Here is a 6,782-nt window from a genome sequence, read left to right as displayed (position 1 = left end):
AAACTTGTTATTGAGCAGGTTAATTAAATGTGAAAAAGATTTAATAGAAAAAGGAGGAGTATTCAGGAGCCATTTCTAGGCGGCTCTAGTTAATGTTGAACCAAACCTCTACATAACGAGCTTTTTTAAGATCATGAGGGATGGGGTTGATCTCTGTCCTTTCATGATATTGAGCAACATGTTCTTCGGGATCCGTAGTCCCGTCATATAGCTCTAGTTAATGTTGAACCAATTCCTACCCCACATGTGTCTATCTTTATCCCTTCAATTTCCTCATATGGTTGGGTTTCTCTCTTTCAACCTTTATTGTAGGGATTTTTCAATAGAAACTGCTCTATGCTTCTTAGTTAGCAATTCGTTTTTTAGTTTTGTATAATAATCGGAGGCTATGATGATGACAAGAAATGAAATTTTTGTTCTCTCAGTCTCTTCGATTACCTCACATTTTCATTATATTCTTTTGGGGCTTCTTTTGTTTTTCTAACATTATATGTTTTGTTCCTTATGATTGATACGTTAGCATTCTACGTTGGAGTGATAACCGTCTTTATATATATACTTTTTATTTGCGTTTTGATGTTCAAATCAATGGCAGGACGCACCGTCCAACACGCGTCGGGAAATTCCTAGTTTTACTAATTCAAATCTAGATCACAATGTGACAGCTTTTGTATGCTTGTTTTATTGGAATAAAATATTTTATCATTCATCAAATATTTTTTTATAAGCCTTTGATTACTGTCAATTCATTTACTTGAAATTAGTTTTTTTCCTTTGGTATCCCAAAGTATTTTTATTTAAATTTATCTATGTATAATTATTTCAATGCAATGAAAATCAAAGCAAACCTTTGGACCATCAAAGTCTAGATGGTATCAGAGCACCAATCACTCAAAATAAAATCATAATCGACCAAGGAAGGAAGAAAGGAAGATGCGACACCTACGAAATTCATGTTGGGTAGAAGGAATAGTGATGATGATTAAGTTATGGATTCCGGTTCTACCGAACACATTACCCATAACATCAACATTCTTGAAAAAACATATTCCATAACCATTTTGAAACCCATGTTGTCATTCCAAACGGGGATACCATACCCACTAAAGGAAGGGGTATCATACCACCTCATTTACAGTTGTGAGTTGTTTTTTAACTATAGTCGATGATATTAGTATGGGCGGTTGGGTTTTCTTTCTAAAACATAAGCATGAAGCAAGCTAATGCCTAATCTCCTTTTGCAAGATGATAAACACGCAATTTGAAAAATTAGTAAAACGCATTAGATGTGAAAACAATGGTGAATTCACATATGATGATATGCTCAAATTTTACAATGAACAAAGATTATACTTGAAACAAAACTTGTCCTCATACTCCGCAACAAAACGGGGTTGTGGAGCAAAAACATAGAAATTTAATTGAAACCGTTTAGATTTGAAGCAAATCTTCCTAAGCTGTTTTGGGATGAATGTGTGTCGACAACTGCATACACCATAAACTGGATACCGTCTAAGGTAATTATAAATTAAACTCCTTTAAATTATTTTTGCCAAAAAAACATATTACGATTTCATCAAAGTGTTTGGTTGTCTTGCTTGCTATAGAAGCACCAAAACAAAGGGGGTAAATTTGAGGAAAGGGGGAGACCTGGAGTGTTTTTTGAGAATACACCACGAACAATGGGTATAAGATTTATGACATTGAAGGGAAGAAAATGATGATTTCTAGGGATGCCAAATTTTATGAAGACCATTTATCTTTTAGAAAATTAGTAATCAAAGGCTTATAAAAGGAAATAATATTAGATGAACGATAGACCATTTTATTTCAATATGTTTAAAATTGTATACAATGATTAGTTGTGTCTATACAGATCACGTAGAATTATCATGTCTAGAACAAGGATATCCGTAAGTTTCTTGATAGTGTCTACATGAGTGGCAAGGCGAAAATTAAGTCTACGAGAACACCTTCTTCATTTCAACACAAGTGATTAGAGTTGTGCCTTAAAATGTCCAATCACCAAGTTAGGCAATAAACACATTTTGTAAATGTTTGGATATTTATTATGTTAGGATAACTCGGTATTTGTTATTTTAATTTGTAATGCTTTAAATGAATTTGAAATTTGATAAATATTAAAAATTTAAATATATAAACATTAATAGCAGGTCTAAAATAAGAAACGGCTGAAACAAAAAATAATTTAAAATTAAAAACACTTTGGTCGCAAGTTCTAAGAAAGAAACAATGCATTGATACGGTCGCAAGATGGACCCAAGTTTGTAAACAAAAGGTGATCCCAAAAACAGTCAACGATTGCATCGCAAAAGTTAAAAACAAAGTCACTAGCGAAATGAGCATAGGTTGCAACCGGTTTTATGATCCTAGAATATGTTCGTAACATTTAAGATCATTTTTATAAGCGAATAATCAACATTTTCAATTGTAAAATGATCACACTAGGGCAATCGCTACCGTTTTATGACCGCATATGCGGTGAAACAACTAGTTTTCTAGTAGTGAATTTTCATACTATAGGGAAAGTAATTTTTTTAATATTATTTAAATGAAAGGACTATTATAATAGTTTAAATGAAAGGACTAGTATAATAGAACAACCGACTTCTCAACTTATTAGCGGTGGGATGGTTGCAAATCCATCACTCACCACACCTAATGGTGGTGTGCCATCTCACCCCACCACATTCCATCACTAAGGCTATGTGTAGTGGAGGGGTTACAATTGGGGGCGAATTGTGACACGCGGCGCCCAGTTAGCAAAGTGTGTGAAATTGTTTTTCAGGTGTAATGGTGTAGGGGTTACAAGTTGGGCCAACAGTATCTTTTTTTATTATTTTCTTTTTATAATTAAACTAATTAAATAAAAACCAATTTATTTTTTAAATAAAAATGCATTAAAATTAAAAAGAAATACAAAAAATATATATATAACTAAAAATATAAAAAAACAAAACTAAAGAAAAAAAATTAAAAAAAAACATAACTAAGAAAAAGAAACTAATATCCGTAACGCCGGGATTGTGTTTTGGGGGCTGAGAAAGTTAGCGTACATGTTTAGGTTCGGGTCGGAAAATTGATACGGATAGCTCAGTTGGTTCGGGTTCATCGGGTTCTATTGTGAGTTCGGTTGGTTCGATTGGCTCGGTTGGCTCGATTGCGAACCGTACGTTTGACCGAAAACAGGGAATTGGTAGTCCGGTTGGCTCGATTGCGAACCATACGCTTGACCGAAACCATGGAACTGGTAGTTCGGTTGGTTCGGGTTGTTTCTAGGATTCATTTTGTTAATTTTTTGTAAGAATCTGGGTATGATTTGTGTATAAAATGGATATAAAATGAAGAAGAAGGGTGTATGTTTATATATATATATATATATATATATATATATAAATATATATTGTTTAGATTAAATAATTTTTATTTTTTTTAAATATGACCGTTGTAACGGTAATATTAATATAATATTATTATTATTCAACATCGTCGGCGACAAGTTAACCCCGCCCCCGCCCCAAATCGCTGGGGGCCAGTGTTTGCGCCCTTCCTGGCCCCAAATCGCCCCCAACCTTCGCCCACTACACATGGCCTAATGATGGAATTTAGTGGGGTTGGTGGTGTGGTGTGATGATTTAATTATTATTATTATTATTATTATTATTATTTACAACTTAAAAAATAAAAATAATATTTTAATAGAACATATTACAATTTACAAATTATAATTAAAAAATAAAAGTTACAACAAACAATCTACTCATCGTCCGAATCCGGAAATTCCAAACCTAAAGAACCAACAACTTCAACTAGATCATATCTCAACCGATGGTGAATATCCTCATCCCGCAAGTCTAATTGCACATTCTCAGGAACGAGAACTTGAGTAGGAGGATCTGGCACCCAATCTGGATAAATTGCACGTCCATCTTCTTTTATTAACATATTGTGTAATATGATGCATGCATATACTAAGCTAGAGATCGTGGGTTTTTTCATTGCACGAACCAGTCGACTAAGTTTGCACCATCTACCTTTTAAGACACCCAAAGCTCTCTCGACATCTTTTCTTGCCGATTCTTGCAACTTCTTGAATGTCTTTTCATTGGTCTCGACGGAAACGAAAAGGCTTTCACAAAAACAGATCATTGCGGGTAGATACCATCAACAAGATAGTGGCCACGTCTGTAATATCTCCCGTTGACAAAATACGGACAGAAAGGTGCGGTACCATCTGTTACGCTTTGAAACAATGGTGATGTGTATAGAACACTGATGTCGTTGTTTGAGCCAGAAACACCAAAATAAGAATGACAAATCCATAAATCATTTGACGCAACCGCTTCAAGTGAGATGGTCGGTCATTTGATATCACCCCTAACATACGCCCCTCGAAACTCACGTGGATAATTCCTCCATTTGATATGTGTACAATCGATGCTACCGAGCATCCCTGGAAAATTCCATCTAGCTTCATGCGCGGCGTAAAGACGTGTAATGTCGTGTCTTGTTGGTTTTCGAAGAAACGTTTTTCCATACAATTTAATAATCGCGTTACAAAAGAATTGGAGACATTCACGTGAAGTTCTCTGAGACAGTTGTAAGTATTCATCGAATTGGTCGGGTGGGTTACCTGTCGCTAATTGACGAATAGCGAATGTTGATTTTTGAAGCGGCGTAAAATTTCGTTTGCCCCTCACGTCGTAAGATTCTTGAAACCATTCTTCCCTTGCTTCGACATCGGCTGCAATCTTTAATAATAAAGATTTCGACAAACGAAACTGTTCCCTAAACGTCTCGTCATTGTATTTCGGCTCCTTCACAAAATAGTCGTTCATTAGCACTTCGTGGGCATGTATACTATCACGATCCACCATTTTTTCTTTGGACGGCTCGGGCCTTCAAGTTCGTTATATAACAACCGGAACCATTCAACAATGTCATCGTCCGAAGACGAAGAGCTATCGATGTCTAACGAAAAAGAGTTGCTCGGAAATTCCATATTTTTTTTGTTGTGAATTGAAGTGTGAAGAAATAGGTTTTTTTAGTAGAAGATTGAGAGTGTTTTGAGTTGAATTTGGTTTTGAGTTGGATTGAAATGGTTGTTTATTTATATTCTTTACTTTTTTTTATTAATTACCCAACCCCAACGGTCACCCCCCCCCCCCCTCCCCCAACGGTCACATTTCTTGGATGTCTACATGTGATGGCCATTACGGCCGGACCCCCATCACGCGTGATGGGGTAAACCGATGACGGTGTTTGAGAATGTATAACGTGTGATGGGGTGTCCATCACAGACCACCCCGTCCCCCCCTTAGGTTTGGAAAACGTTAGTAATATTATAACTAGTATTGAATTTCCTGTATCTAAGATGGAGAGTGATGATGAGTGACTGTCAATAAATAAAGAAGACCATGTGATGTCTCCTTCCTTTTTACAATCGCCATCTATTCATCCTTCACATAGGTCCCCCTCTACAAATAAAAGCCTAACACGCCAGGTGCAAAAGCAACATTTTATCTTTTATATATATAAGCATTAAACAATAATAAAAAAATAATATTAAAGTAGCCTTCTATAAGAAAAGAAGTTGATGCAAGAGTAGATGATGATAACTATGATGATGATCAATACAAGAACATCCCCTACCTGGAAACTGTACGAAAATCCATTCTATACCTCTCCTCAAAATCACCATCAAGAAAATAAACAACAACAAGAAGATCAAAACAAGCAACTTCATCTTCTTCATTTACCTGTTTCTACTCGCAAAATCACTGCATCTTTCTGGGATCTTACGTTTATCAAGCCGTTCATGGATTCGGAACTCGATACGGCTAAAGCGCAGATCATGGAGCTCAAAGCGCAGCTCGAGTATGAACGAAAAGCACGTAAAAAGGCGGATTCTTTGAACAAGAAGCTAACCAAAGAGGTGTGTGTGGAGAGAAAAGAAAGAGAAGCGGTAGTGAAAGTATGCGAAGAACTTGCGGGTGAATTAGCAGCAAGTAAATCAGAAATGAGTAGGTTGAAGATGGATTTGGAAGAAGAGAGAAAGATGTTACGTGTGGCTGAAGTTTTGAGAGAAGAAAGGGTTCAAATGAAGCTTAGTGAAGCTAAATTTATTTTAGAAGAAAAGATATCAGAATTGGAGAGTAAGAAAATGACCCAAAATAATAATGATCAAGAGCAAGACAAGCCCGGAAACCGCAATGTCATGATATCTCAGAGTTCATTGAAATTACAAGGTAGAAAGGCGTCGTTAGAGCCGGAAAATCCACACATAAAGCGTGGAATTCGTGGGTTCGTGGAGTTTCCGAGGGTCGTTAGGGCGATCGGGTCGAGAAGTAGGAATTTGGGTACGAAACTGGAGTGTCAAAAGGCTCAACTCACGATATTGTTGAAACAGAAGACACAAATCCAGTCAAATAATCTCATCATGAGTTAAGTGGATTATGATCATTTACATACATTGCTGTAACTTTTTTTATCCTTTTGTTACAACTAAATATTGATGTGGTTTGTGGTGATTAAGTAATAATCTCGAGATTTGAGTAAAAGGTTGTATTATTTTTTATGTGTTATGTTGAGGAATTTTAGTGTTATTAATTTGTGATATTGATAAGAGTGTTATTTTATGGAAATTAGATTCTTTTAAGATGGTGGTAATGATTTAAGGGCCATCACCACATGCTTCACTTTTATCTCAATTTGATGGTGACCTCTATATTATCTTCTTAGCATTTTCATATTTATATATG

General features: G+C 35.7%; 1 pseudogene; it reads left to right on the top strand.

The window, feature by feature from the left end:
• The first annotated feature begins 5,439 nt into the window (after positions 1 to 5,439).
• On the top strand, positions 5,440 to 6,469 carry LOC143630025 (protein BRANCHLESS TRICHOME pseudogene; annotated as a pseudogene).
• Positions 6,470 to 6,782: the final 313 nt, after the last annotated feature.

This window comes from Bidens hawaiensis, unplaced genomic scaffold, assembly GCF_021521415.1.
Source record: "Bidens hawaiensis isolate Kalapana, Puna unplaced genomic scaffold, B.hawaiensis_p1.1 tig00005510_1, whole genome shotgun sequence".
In the NCBI taxonomy this organism is placed as follows: domain Eukaryota; kingdom Viridiplantae; phylum Streptophyta; class Magnoliopsida; order Asterales; family Asteraceae; genus Bidens; species Bidens hawaiensis.
Note: the sequence above shows the minus strand (reverse complement) of the source record. Positions and strands in the feature narration are given on the sequence as shown.